Source organism: Beta vulgaris, chromosome 3 (assembly GCF_026745355.1).
Source record: "Beta vulgaris subsp. vulgaris cultivar EL10 chromosome 3, EL10.2, whole genome shotgun sequence".
Taxonomy (NCBI): Eukaryota; Viridiplantae; Streptophyta; class Magnoliopsida; order Caryophyllales; family Amaranthaceae; genus Beta; species Beta vulgaris.
This window is the reverse complement of record NC_079204.1, coordinates 9,748,981-9,764,488: the sequence shown is the minus strand read 5'-3', so window position 1 is coordinate 9,764,488 and position 15,508 is coordinate 9,748,981. Positions and strand designations below refer to the sequence as shown.

General features: G+C 35.2%; 1 long non-coding RNA gene across 2 annotated transcripts; it reads left to right on the top strand.

Moving 5' to 3' along the window:
- Positions 1-415: 415 nt before the first annotated feature.
- Positions 416-7,557, top strand: LOC130590886 (uncharacterized). Of its 2 annotated transcripts, XR_008968694.1 has the most exons (6): positions 416-950; positions 1,030-1,134; positions 1,296-1,341; positions 1,430-1,549; positions 1,869-1,958; positions 7,257-7,557. It is a non-coding gene; the product is annotated as an uncharacterized LOC130590886 (long non-coding RNA). The 2 variants fall into 2 exon arrangements; XR_008968693.1 differs by having other exon boundaries at positions 418-1,134.
- Positions 7,558-15,508: the final 7,951 nt, after the last annotated feature.

The window sequence follows — 15,508 nt, the reverse complement described above, 5'->3', positions numbered from 1 at the left end:
ATACCTGCAAAAGGAACTGCTATCATGTCCTTTTACTTCTCTTGTCCTGCTATTATAGTAATTATAAATAAACTAATAGAAATCGATTAATATGAAAACTATCTAATATTGGGTGGACCCTTGTGATTTTGTTCTTGATTCTTTTAGTCCTTTTCTAAAGTGGTGTGAGCAAGTCCAAATTTTACTGTTTGAGTGGGTTTTTTACGTGCCTAGTTTATTCTTTCACCGTGCCATAGTAATCGAGCTATGACAGATTAATCTTCGCTTCGTTGCTCTAGTTGGCTGCCTTTAGCTAGAAATCTCTTGACAATTGATGTGTTATACTTGTTGATGTCGAGTTGAAATGATGAAATATGCTTGTAATCTGATTGAGACCTATATTAGGATTGTCTGAATATGTATGTGTGATTATTCCTTTGGCTATTCACCATAAGAAAATACATAATGGCATTAAGAGCCTATAAATAACTAAAGTGAACACTTGGTATCTATTAAAATGTAATTGTGATTCTCAAATCTTATGTGTTAGTTGGGTATATATTGTGTCCTTTGCATGTTTCTAGCAGCCATTTTTGCAAGCATTAATCTTGGCTAACTTAATCTAACCTGTAAACATACACCAAATTAGTTTAAAAGAATTTGGAGGCAGGGCCAACAACATTGCAGTGGGATGACATTATGCACATTTTATTTCCTATTTCCTTCTGTCTTTTGGGTCATGAATATCTAAACATAACAGATTATACATCAACTGATATGTTAGTTGGAAGCCAATACTTCTACCCATACATTTGAGGATGTTTTTGGAGGTGATTGTTGAAAGGACTCAGAAAAATATAGTAGCATATCTATTTAGGGCTTACACATGATGGCGCATAATGCGCCTTATCCTGTTTTGTTGATTGAATATTGCAGAAGTATCCAGCAAGGGTCCAATCCAATGCACCTCGGTATGAACATTTTCTAGCAAACTTTTGTTCAGAACTCATTTTGTAATTTTAGCATCATACTGGATATTAACCTTCATAGGAAGATGAGGACAAGAAGCTCCTACTGGGAAAATAGCAAACTGCGCAATCTCAGCTTGATGAGATTATCAAAGCAAAAATCAGACTAATTTCAGAGAACACTGAGGTTGGCTCCCCAAAATCTTACTTTTGCCATTTCTCAAAATCATATTTATGTGAAAGTCTAGAACCTTAAATTTGGATGCAGAATTCCAGACAACACTTTCCCTTCCACAATCTGACTCAGTTTGTCTTGTTTTTGCTTTGTATCTATTTTCGATGTTTCAGTTGAAGCAATCTGTTGAGTATTAAAGATGATATAAATAGTCTCAAGGTAATGCATCTACTCTCTTTCTATCACACTCTCTTTCCCCCAAAAGGTTTGGTTTTTAATTTGTTCCTTATGTCATTACCAATTACAGCCAAAGCTTAGTGCCACAGAATTGAGTACACTGGAAGAGGAACACAAGGCTCTCTTGTCAGAGAAGGATGGAGAATTGGAGTACATGCGGAGTTTGGATACCAACCTCGAGAAAGTGAAGGTACATGTCAAATTGCCACTTCGTGCTCTACTGTTGCTGTTTGCTAAAACTGCAGTGTGCTTCCTGTTATTATTAATGTAGTTTCGCAAGATCCAAAATTATTCATGACTATAGAATATGGTATGTTTGTTCACTTAATCAGAAAGTATAAGTAGGGTACCACAGTAAGTTATGATAGAAAGATTACCTATTTTGAAACTCTACCCACTTGGCCACTTGAGTTGTGACTTCTTTTGATATGAAGTAAATGCATTTTTTCTACTAAATACTATTAAAACAGTGATATTTTCTATTCTTAGTGAATTTCGCATGTGATCAGGTGTGCGTGCGGAGGAGACTACAAGGTGGATACATGCGGTTGTGATGTGGGATAATAGTGTATTATTGATATCAACTCTGAATGAATTGTGTAAGTCTTGACTTTTGCAGAAACATGGTACACTAGTAGAGAAAACGCAATTTGCGTCGGATCTGAGGCGCCCATTTGCGTCGGACTTTGGTGCGACGCCAAAGCCCTCGACGCAAATGACAAGGAAACGATCTGCGTCGCTCGGGAAACGACGCAAATGGATGAGCTATTTGCGTCGCACCTATATACGGTGCGACGCACATTCCCTTCCACCCAGGCCAGCATGAGAAGACAATGTGCGTCGCACCTTGGCCATGTGCGACGCACATTGCCCTGCTGCCATGCTGCTGAGAAGGCCATGTGCGTCGCACCTTGGCAATGTGCGACGCACATGGCCTTCTCAGCAGCATGGCAGCAGGCAATGTGCGTCGCACATTGCCAAGGTGCGACGCACATTGTGTGTAATTTGCGTCGCACTTAGTGCCATGTGCGACGCAAATTGCTCATAAAATTATTTTTTTTTTTCGATTTTTCAGATTTTCTGTTGGTTTGTTTCATATTACTATATTCGATGATTCAACACTAAACAAACATTCATATTAAATAATGTGAGGCGAAAATTCGGCAGATCTCCTTGTAATATGGATAACCCAAGAAATCGTTGGGAATATTATATATAATCAAAACCTGTTCAATACATCTCAAATAATCCCAAGCAAGCAAACCAATGTTGCCATATACTCAACCAAAGTTGCAATAATAAAGCAATTATGTACATCTACTACACTTACTACACTAACACTACTTGGCCCTTTCTTCTCTCACGAGATGTTGAAAGAATCGCACAAAATTATCTTTGATTTCGTTGATATCTTCTATGGTGTATGGTTCAACGCTTTTAGGAAATCCTATAAATATGTTAACTTAGTTAATAAACTTTAAAATCATATAAGTAACCAATTTACAACATATACATACCTTCTTCAAATCATTTGCCTGATAGAGAAGCGGACGATTTGAAACATGTATTTCATAACGAAATAGCCGCATTCATCTCCTCCCGTTTGTTGAGCACACTACACCACATTGAAATACACATATTAGAATCAAAAATTAAGAAATATTAAATAGAACTATAAATGCATATCAAATACAAAACCATAAGAGTTTTACCTTCATAGATACCCAAGACAATTTTGTTGCCTTGATACCTTCAAGGAGCAGAATGATGTATATGCACCACAACAACAACAACGACGTATATGCGCTAAGTACTATAAAAGAATTACTAGTTATAAAGTATTTAAAATACATGTAAGAATTATAAGAAATATTAACTTACTTGCAGCGGTTCCTTGATAGCTAAGGATCTATCTGATCTCCTAAGCGAATCAAATACATTATACCGTTCTTTTGTATAGAGAAAGGACGAGAAGAATCCAATGTTGACTAAAGCATGCAACAAATTGTGATAAGTTCATATTAAAGATAAAAGGGAAGCATACTTTTCAATGTACGAAAGTTGGAAATATATAAAGCATACTTTTCAATGTATGGAGCATGATGTATTTCATATTTCGATTGCTCTCAATGTCCTTTGCATGTAGTTTGATCGAGGCAACTGGTTCATGTGTAATGGTCGCCGAAATCATACTAGACACATGAAACCAATATTTGCGTCTCCATTCTACATACTCATCTGACAAAAGCCTACATCCCAAATATTATAGTTAGATGCGAATAATAATAATAAATATCAAAATTTGATTATTTAGAGTTTGAGAAATCTCACATCATAAATACTTGCAAAACGGATACATTAAGCCATTCTCCCGTCAGAAGTTGGAAAACATCTTGTCGGGAGAGAATGATCATCTCATCAGAAGGATAGTTGAAGCAGGAACCCCTTCTAACTTCGATAGTAAAAGGCTCATCTGCAGGTTTTTGGCAAAACAAACGATGCATCTCCTTGACCGCATCAGACATATCCTCAAGTGACAGGCTAATCAATGGATCGATGTGCCTATGTGCAGACTCATCGGTGCAAGGATCATTACAACTACTGTTTCTTTTTTTCTTCTCTTGCACCTTCTTTAGGTATATGTTCCTAATTCAAATCAACTTCTTTTTAATTCATATTATATATAAAATAAAGATTTTTGGTTATTTATATAAATCAAGATTTCTAAGTATATACATTTAGATTTCTTATTATATATAAATCATAATACTAAACATAAGTTACCTGATTATCTGAAACTAGAAATATAACTCTTTAGGCCATTCTATGACAGAACCCTCGGCTTGACTGAGTTTCGTGATGAATGGAGTAGAGAGTGGAACTGGAACATCTGCGTAATCCACATAAACTCATCAACACTCACTCTCATGGCGTCGTAGCGTGTGATGATGACTCCTGTCGTGGATGAACGGTACCCCAGCTACAATGATCGGTCCCGAGACATCCGCTATTGCCAAGCGACATGGAACTTGACTCTTAACATCCAATAAGAGAAAAATGACATCAATTAAGTGTTTTAGAAGCATAATATAATAATTAGAAATATAAAATGACAATATACCTGCAAATCCGCAAATGGATCATTGCCCCCGATTGACAGCTACTAGGAACGACTGGAGTGGAAGGAGTCGGTAATGGAAAACCCATTGCGTCGCATAAGCCATAAACCTTTGCTTACCATATCATCTATCTTCGAGTTCATCTCTTCATAGTCTGCTCTCTAACTCTTTGACTCACTCTAGCCTCCAATGCCTGAATCTCCTCATCATCCATGCCCTTACCCTTGGAGGCACTACTCCTCGATCAGGATCTCCCCAAACAGATGTAATCCCAATGCTACGCCCAGCTGTTAGCACACGCCCAGGTCGGTCTTTCCTCTGCAAAGCACGTGAAAGAGCATCATCCATCCGACCTGGAACAAACTCTCCTTCAGCTTCTTTCTTTTTCCAATCATCCTGCGTTCAAGTTAAAAAAAGTCATATGATTAGTGACGAAGAAGTAAGGAGAACAAGAAAAACGTTATAAAATTTGAACAAGCTTACAATGGACTCTTTTATCTTCTTTGTTTTTCATTAGGAAAGAAGAAATTTCCATCCTTATCTTTTTTCGATCTCGCGAGAAGCCAAGGCAATGTCCGATCCGGCAAGGAGGAAATCACTGATGATGTAGAAGAGTCAACAGATGATGCTGTAGCGGAAGGGAATTACCCTCTGCTTTGCCAAATGGGAATCATCTCCGCATATGATTTTTGGCCCAAAAAATGAGGATGCTTGTTAGCAGCCTGAGAGATTCTTGCTTTTGCACTTTTTGCCTAATAAAGGATTTAGTAACTAGTCAATATTAAAGAACGTAATGAAAATATAATTTCATATTATAAATTACATACCTGGAACTCCTTAGAGCTACATTTTTGTACAAACTGGTCCCATATCTCTCGTGTGATGAAAGGATACATCACGTATGGTAGCCTATCATTGTTAGGCCCCTTCCTCGTTTTCGTGATCCATCTGGTCACCAATCTTGACTTGAAATCTCTCCACCGTTTATCACATGTATCAAGACATCTCGTTTCTTCAAAACATCTTCTTCTATTCCAAATTCTCTCTTCAATATACAAAAATAAACTAATTAATAATAACGATTAAAATAATAACATAATCTCAATTAGTGTATTATAAAAATAAGGTTACTTACTTTAGCATCTTCCCACAAAGTGTTTTTCGTGCCTTCTGGAACATCATCCCAAGTGTCGTACAAGATAGACACTTTGCTTCTACTGATCTCCCCATAAATCTTGTACTCAACAGCATAGCGCCCAATCGGACGTATCAACTCATCCCAAGCAAGAACTCTCTGAATGCCGGGTTTGGAACGTATCCCTTTTGTAGGACCTCTTGGCCTACTTTTCTTCTTCGTAGCAGCTCCATCAGTAATCTGGGGTCATCAGATGCATCACGCATTGTCTCATCTGCCATCACTACTGAAACCATGTACATGTTAGATTAATCAATAAATTAATACACAATTATTTGAACATGCAAAACACAAAATAAATAATAAAAGATTATAAACATTAGTAGTTGTGCAAATATTACATAATTTACCTATTAATCAGCTATTTCTTTGCCAACGTAAAATCCCTCATTGTGGTCTCGCGAATGTAATTTGTGTCTAGATCTTCCCCTAATGTACTTGGAATGACTACTGACGAAGCAATGACTTCATTGAATTGTGCATCGTAATCTTCTTCATCGTGTACATCATCAATTCCAAGTATTCTCCTTTTTCCTTCCATGACAACAAACCATTTTGAATCGGCAGGGTCAACCATGTAGAATATTTGTTTTGCTTGTGATGCCAATATTAAGTTATCTTCATGATGTCCTAACCGACTGAAATTGACTAATGTAAAAAATTCATGTTCATCTTTCTTCACACCACGACGAATATCAACCCACTTGCATTGGAACAGCGGAATCTTGAAGTCAACATAGTCAAGTTCTAATATCTCTTCAATGAACCCATAGTAAGACTTCATTGTCTCAACAACTGTTCTATCTGTTTTACTTTTATACTCTGATGACAAAGCCCCCATCGTAACACCACTGTTTTGCATCGTGGATTTGTCATCTTGCCGTTTAGTATAAAATGTATAACCATTGATGTCATACCCCTCATAGGAAAGAACTTGCGTCTTTGACCCATATGCCAACCATTTCATATATCCGTTACATCGTTAGGAGTATCAGATAATTGGTTCATAACTCGTTCTTTAAACCAATCAGCGAACGTCCGATTATGCTCAATCATCAAGTCACGTTCATTAAACAATGGATACTGAACACTAAGCACAGTCATGTGCTATCTAAGTAAGGATGAACTTGTTTCAGATTTTGTAACACAATCAATTCTGCTTTTCTTTTCAACTCTCCATCAAGACACAATCTTTTTCTCCCAATGGTACCACAACCTTCAAGCCTTTTCCTTTCTCGCAACCCTTCCACTACTCGCAGCAATTTGCGTCGCTCAGGAGCACCATGCGACGCAAAATACGTATATGCGTCGCACCTGCGTACCATGCGACGCATATATCTCTTGTCCTGGTATTGTTTTTGTTATTTTGCGTCATACACTGATTGTCATGCGACACAAATAGGTATTTTGCGTCACTTCCGTGTATGTGCGACGCAAATAAGGAGACGCAAATCGTCCTTTTTCTACTAGTGGTAGTTATGGATTCAGTTAACCTCATATGTAATTGTTTCATTGAAACAATGTAGGAAAATTTCTTCCCATTCGCATGCATGTTTATCTTTTTAATGTTTTATACTTTGCAGTACTTTTGCGAAGTTACAACTGAATTTTCTCAAAAATAAGCTTGATGAGCTCAGAGACTTGTGGATCAAATACGTGGATGAATATAAACAAGTGGATGAAGAACAATCGGAAGATAATGACCATTTTAATTAGGATGTGTGTATTTTCCTTTTGAGCGGGATTAGGGAGGTGCTTCTATTTTTGTACACATGAATTGGAAGAAATGGGCCTAGGTGCTCTATTATTTTTTTTATAACTTAGTTGAATTTTTGGAATCTTTTAAACATTATATTGATATGCATGTAATTTTGTAGTGAATGATATTGAATGAATGAAAAGGTATTCCAATTTTGAAGTCATCTAAATTATCTCAATACAAGTGCCTAGATGTTCTATATATATATGTAAATTAGCAGCAAGTGAAATGGATTGGAGAACCGCTCGTATAATAATATTGAAATATTGTTATTATCGTATTTTTTTTAAAAAAAAAGAAGTTAAAGAGACCACCTTTTCCTTTCAGGTGATGTTTTAAGGGATGATTAAAAAGACCACCTATATATTAAAAATGATTTCTTTGTAAGATAAAAAAGACCACCTATCTGTAAAATATGGCGCCTTATCCTTCTTCTTTTTTTCCCTATTTAAATTCATAAATAACCACTTATTTTAAGGAAGTGGTCTCTTTTATCAAATTAAGAAACCACCCGCAATAAGTGGTTATTTATCCTGAGAGACCTGTGAGCTGAAGACCACCTCTCATGTGGTCTCTAAATGAGATTTTAGGGGGTCTCTTTAGGCTTTATTGTAGTAGTGTACTATAATATCTAATAATAATATACTCTACTGGAGTAATAATTTATTAAGCAATATAAAAAGTTGTGAAAATTGTCTATCCTGCAACTCCAAAATAAATTGTCTACATTGTAAATCAAAACCTACGACTAAGGGTGTGTTCTCTTCGGTATAAAATAACTAAACTGAACTAAAATGAGTACAAGAAATAAATGTGTTGAATAATCGAGGTGTAATAAGATGGCTTAGGGACCTAGGTGTTGCTCAAACCTCGGCAACCCTGTTGAGTACAAAATGGGAATCAACAGGGGGGGGGGGGGAGGGAGTGTTTAAAACTAAATGTGGATGATGTTTTTAGGGAAGGAGAAAAGGTTGGAATGGGGACATACAGTGCTTCAAGATAATACTGGAGATGTGCTGATGCCACGTGCAAATCATGGTATGGTAGTTGTGATGTGAAAGTGGGTGAGGCTATGGCTGTGAGGCAAGGAATGAAAGTGGCCATGGAGTCGGCGTCTATAATTTTGTTCTCAAGATGGACAATATATTATTGTTTGAATCCCTAAGGAGAAAGAAGAAGCTATGCTCGAGTTTTGGGCTGATTTTAAATGAATTTTATATGTTAATAGCTCAATGTGTAAATGTTTCTTTTAGCTTTATTAGAAGAACTGGTAATTAATCAGGTGGTCCATCTTCTAGCTAGCAGAAGCTTAGACATAAACAAGCTTCTTGTTGGGCTTGAAGAGGCTCCTTTAGATGTAATGGATATGGTGTTTGGTGACGTTGCTAGTTAATAAATTGCTAGGATTCGAAGGTAAAAGAAAAAGTATAATAGTTACAATTTCAACATATATATAATCTAGAGTTTGAGCCGTTGAATATTAATTCAAAACGTGATCATGTTAATTTTTTAGGTCAAGATCCGCCACATTTATTCGGAGCATTCCTATGTGAATGGCAAAATGTTCCAATGCCATTAAACAATTCTACGGCGATCAATCATGCATGTTCATATATAATAATATGATTAGTCTATCTTAGTGTTTGATTGTGATTCTCTATATAGATTAGCATCCTTGGGCTGTAGGAAGAGGACTAGGACTAACAAAAGAGTGGTGCTTAGAAACAACAATGTACAACTTTTAAATAAAAATGTCAAATGTTGCAAAGAAAGTGTGAGAGTGCGTGGTCATGCTAGATAATGTCTTCATTTAATCATTCAGCAGATAAGTTCCTTCAAGAAATTTGCAAACAGAAAAGCATAAAATCTTATTTTGGATAACGACAGCATTTGAATATTATTTGGCTTGGTGAATGGTGATGTGAAGCAATAACGTGAAACGTCGTGAATGCTAGATAATTGGCTTGGTGAATGGTGATGTATTATATAATAGAGATCAACCCTTGAGTCTTGACTAGTTGACTTTGCAGTTATAGAAGCTAGTAGTTTTCAATCCTCGCAATTATGAGTGAAAGCAGGTAAAAAAAACAGTTTTGATAATACTGTCTCTATTTTTATAAATGTAATATTTGATTATTTTGATTTATTCACCAAAACAATAAATTAAATATTATATCTACAAAACATAGGCAGTAATATAATATATTCTCTCTGTTTCAAAATATAAGACATTCACGTTTTACGAAAATTTGCTTTGACTACAAATATCTCTCAAACACGATAAATAAAAATTATAAAAATTATACCGTTGGATTCGTCTTGAAAAGTACTATAATAACGTTATTTTTTAAATTTTTTTATCAACATAAATTGAGAGTAATTCACGGTGACCTCGAACATCATACGTGTCTTATATTTTAAAACGGAGGGAGTAACTTCAAAAACTATACGTTGGGGTTTGGACTAGTGAGTTGGTGAAGTAACGTATTGTACTATCTGACTATTAATAGAGTAATATGACAACTGACAAGTGTGAGCCACTTCATAACCACATCTCATTAGGGTTTGTCTTTATTGTTGCAATAGTAGATTAGTGGTATGATTGAGTATTAGTGTATGTGTATTATAAAACTGTCTTAATTGAACTGAATTGAATTCGTCTAAACTGAATGAAAATTGTGAGAGAAAACTAACTGAATTGAACTACATTGAATTTCACTAAACTGAAATGAATTGAATTTTCTTTAATTTTGTTCAAAAGTGATAGAGTATAAATCTATTCCTGGGGCCTCAACCATCAGCTTAAGCTTTTGGTTGAGTTGGTCCTTTGACATGGTATCAGAGCTAGGGTGACAAAAAGGTCACGGGTTCGAATCTCATCCACCCCTCATTTCTCAGTGGAATATTTAGCATCAGGTATGAGGGAGACCTGTGCTGCATCCACACTTCAAGCCCAAAGGGCTCTTGCGTGAGGGGGCGTGATAGAGTATAAATCTATTCCTGGGGCCTCAACCATCAGCTTAAACTTTTGGTTGAGTTGGTCCTTTGACAAAAAGAATAGTGTCTTAAGAGTAACTAAAAAAAAATATCTCATTTTCTTGTTAGTTAGATAATTTAGGTCATACCACTCAGCCCTAAATCTCTTGTGCCTCTTTACACATAAAAAATTAAATGTATTTAGATGCAATATATGTACACCAAAAGAAATATGCCAACTACAAGCGGATGAATGGATGATAGTTAATTGATTTGATCCATGGGCCCCTTACTTAGCAAACAACAGAAAATATTAATTAAAATTTGGAAGGAGTCAATTTCTCATACAAAAATTATTTTCTTATTTTATTCTAATTCATTTCAATTTAACATGTCATATATTTTTTTTTATATTTGAAATTTAGAAACTTAAAATTAAACTATTATATTATAATCAATAATTAGCCCTTATTATTTGATTTTTTTTAATTCATTTTTTCAATTTTTAATCAATATTATTAAAGATATTAAAGGTAAATAATAGTTAATAAAAAACAATGAAGAAGGATAGGAGGTAGCTCAAGTGGGTAGAGCACTCTCCCTTGGCCCTTGAGGTCAGGGGTTCGATCCTTACTCCAGCATTATGTTGGGGTATTTCCTTAGCATGTTATGCATGCCTTACCAGCAAATGTGTTGGTGTTTCCTACAGGTTAGTGGAATGAAAACAGAGTACTGTAGTACTGAAAAGGGTTTTCACACAAGTGCATCGGTCATATATCACTTCTCCTCATGCATGGGATATCTCCTAAAAGTGGATGAAAAGTCATACTCCATAGTCCATGCATTAAAGACATGGCGGACAAGTGACAACACATGAATACAGACTCGATGAGAACATGATCACATCCAAGATTATAGATAATACTTACTTAAAGTAGATAGGGCCTACATAATTTAATGCAAGAATCTGGCAGAACTTATTTCAAGCTTATTGCGAGGTCATTAAACTTAATTGAGCTAATTTTTTTCTGGAGGAGTTGATTAGTATGATTAGATGAATCACTCATGAATGTATTTATAAAACAAAAAAAGTTGAATGCTGCTAGTAGAAAAAATGTATTCATATTCATTTTAGGATTGCGTATTACTTTGATGTTTCTATTAGTTAAATTTACATGTTGTGCATTACTTACAAGAAAGGAGGTTCCCCCCCCCCCCAAAAAAATTATTGGAGTAATTGGCCAGCTCTCCGTAACAGGCGGAATAAAGACTCAAATTTCACTAAGGCTCCGTTTGGTAGGGCGTAAAACGTTTTCCCGGAAAACTGTTTTCCTCTATTTTCAGTTTTACATTGTTTGGTTGGCAAAAGAGTGTAAAACCATTTTCCCTTGGGGTAAATTACTCTCCCAAGGATGGAAAACCATTTTCCTTTCAAAATGAAGGGAAAACTATTTTCCTTCTTTCTCTTGTACACTCCTCTCACTACCTCCTTACTTTCCCTTTCATTTTCCTTTCATTTCATCATTTTTTTTACATCGAACCAAACAACGGAAAACTAAATTTGGAATTGTGTTTTCCATTGTAAATTGTTTTCCATGAAAATCATTTTACACTGAAAATATTTTACGCCCTACCAAACGGAGCCTAAGCTCAGTCTAAGAAATTTGTTTCCCTTATTAATTTTCTCCTTCCTAAATTGGATCTTCTTCTTACCCAAAAATAATATGTGTTTGGATCCTCTATAGTTCTAAAATAACTCTACAAGGTAGAGTTTGAGCAATATCAACCATTGAATAAAAAAAATCAATGGCTCATATATTCTCCCCCCCCCCCCTATTTTATCTTATCAATATCCATCCCTAAATCTTTCTCTTCCGCCAATATGAGCCCTTGATTTTAAAATGTATGACTCAGATACAACTCTATCTCGTGGAATTTTACTAGAACTCTAGAGGATCCGAATTCCAAAAATATGTATTACAATAACATGCAATCTAACAAAAATCAAGCATTTCATCATTTTCATTTTTAGTTGCAATGCTTTGACTTTTTCGTTGTTTATGAATAACATTGGCCTTTTTATTTATTTATTTTGCTAATCTAGTTCTATAAAAATAAATCTTGTTATGTGAGATATAATTGGATATATATCAAAAAATATTCGAAATCAATGCATTAAGGAAGTGTAAGTTAATAGTTAGTGAGCCATGCACAACATAAATGCTTTTTTTTATTTGCTATCGGAAAAAAGTTCAGGTTTAAGCGAGAGAATGAGTTTTTGTAATCCTGTGATCAAGTCTGTGATAAAGCCTGAGTCTTGAAAGCCGGTTGCTTGCCAGACCTTTTGGGTTGGCAAGACTGACTAGTACTCGATTACCCAACCTTAAATACCTAACTCGAGACCTAGTGGGCTCGACTATCGCGTGAGCCACTGCGGGCTCCTCACGCGATAGTCGAGCCCCGCCTCTCTTTCCTTTTTGTTTTTCTGTAGTCGTAGCTGGTGTTCCCCATCCCCGTCCCCGTCGCTGGTGTTCCCCGCCCCCGTCGCTGGTGTTCCTTATCCGCGTCGTTCCCGTCGCTGGTGTTCCCCTCCCCCGCCGTCGTTGCTTTTTCCCCTCCCCTGTCGTTGATTTTGCTTAGGTCTCCCTCCTGCCGTCGTCGTCGCTAGGTGTTTCTCCTTCGCTGGATCATCACGTCGGTTCCCCTATAGCGTTTGGGCTTCCCCATTCTTTTGTTCCCTGGTTTTCTGTCGAGTCCGGGCCTCCCTTCCCCTTTCTCCATGTTCAGGTTTTCAGGTATTTCGGTTGGGACTTCCTGTCCCCTTCCCCCCTTTGTTATGTCAGGCCTCCCTATCCCCTCCCCCTCTAGTTTACGTCGGGCCTCCCTTTCCTCTTCCCCTTTATTGTTAGTCACCCTAAGTGGGTTAATGGTACGGTTGCTTCTCAGTGTTCTCAAGATGTTTGTGAGTCTATTTCTTAAAATTTTAAGAGTCAATTGGTTGGATATGGCATGGGGTTTCAAAACAGTAGACTATGTGGTCTTTTAGAAGTCTGTGTTGTGGATACAAGTGAATCAAGTGGATTGTGCGCGTGGTCAGGGTGATGCACGTTATTCATGGTTGGGATCTTTGTTTTTCGATTTCGCAAACCGACGAAGTGTTCGAGAAGCTCACTTTATTTAGCTCTCTCTCTAGCTTGCCATTGATCTTTATGATCCTTGCCTTGACAAAATCAAATCTGAAGGCGGCACACCAGTTGTATCTGGTGGTTTTCTACGCGCCCACTCGACAGTGTTTCTACCTTTTATTGGAGAGACCTGCAATACTCTCGAGCGAGAGTACCGAGTCACATAGGACCGTGACTCTTATCAAGATCATGAGTCCAGAATCCCACACAATAGTAGTTTGTTGGGATTGCTCATGCAGCGAGGTACGACGCTCACCATTGGTTGTTCGTTGTCCGAATCGTGAACGACAATCGTTCCTCTCACCACCTTCATCAGCGATCCAAGTTTTAACTCCATTATCACTAGATTTGACCAGCGATGTCCTCCATCACATACGACTCTTTATCGTTTTGTTGGTTATGTTTTCTATGTATTGTAAGAGCTCTTAATGCTTTTTTAAGTTTGTTTGCTTGTTTTAGATATGGATGTATTAGCATTAGGTTGTACTTCCTCTTTTAATTAATGTACAATTTCTCGATGTAAAAAAAAAAACTATATGAAAGAAGTGTTTGAACACCTTTAGTTTTATAAAATGGAGTACTACCTATGAATATACATATAGACATAAATGTTGTAAAATGATAGATTAAAATCTACCTATTGGATAAGTTACATACTAAAAATAAATAATCATCATTATTCATATTTATTCCCTCCATTTTCGAAAGTTCTTCTTACATGGACTAATTTCTTCTCACAAAAAAAATCTAAATACGAACACCTATAGAAAACCAAAGGAATATCTTGTAGGCAGATTATCCATTAGGGGGCATTTGGTTGGCAGATTTAGAAAAATGGAAAGGGAATGAAGTTTCTTCTTTCCCTTTGTGATTGTTTGGTTATTGCTTTTTTCCAAACCCTTTACCTCTTGTTCATTTTAGGATTACCCCACTTCCTCTGAGATTGATTGCATAGCATTCCCCAGGTTTTACTCTATATCCCTCTACCATCATCATCATCATTATTGTTGTTATTCATATTATTATTACTATTATTTTTTTTGTTAAATTTATCATTATCATTATTTTTTGTTGTTATAATAATAATAATTATTATTATAATTATTAAAACAATAATATTTATTTATTTTTTTGTTTAATTGTCATTATAATATAATAATAAGTTTTATTATTTATTATTTTTATAACAATACTAAGAATAATTTATTATTATTATTATTTATTATTATTAATATCATTTATTAATATTATTATTTTCATTATTTAATATTATGGTTTATATTACTTATTATTATAATTATTAATTATTCAATATTATTAATTATAATATATTAATTATTTATTACTGTTACTATTATTGTCATTATTAATTACTATTAATTATTATTATTATTATCAATTATTAATTATAATTAATTAATATTGTTATTATTAATTAATTACTGTTATTAGTTAGTATTACTTAATATTTATTATTTATTATTACTAATATTTATTATTTTATTATTCATATTATTATAGTTATTAATATCTATTATTAATTATTTTTTTATTCATATTAATATTGAAGATAGTATAAATAATAAGAGTAAGAATTTTCCATTTGTTCAAATTTTACTAACTAAACTAAACCACATTTTTAATTAAAAAAAAAAACTTCGCATTTTCTTTGTAAACATTTCTCATACCCTTTTTTTTTCATATTAACAAACCAAACGCTCCTGGATCGACAAAGCTTTATCCCTTGAAAATGTACCACCACTCACTCACTCAGCCACTTTGTTGTGAGTTTGTCACAACTCACAAGTCCTTGTAATTATCATCATTAATTCATTACACCACTTATTTAACTTTTTATAATATTCCCACGTTTTTCAGTTATATACTTTTGTGGGTCTATATACAACCAATGAGC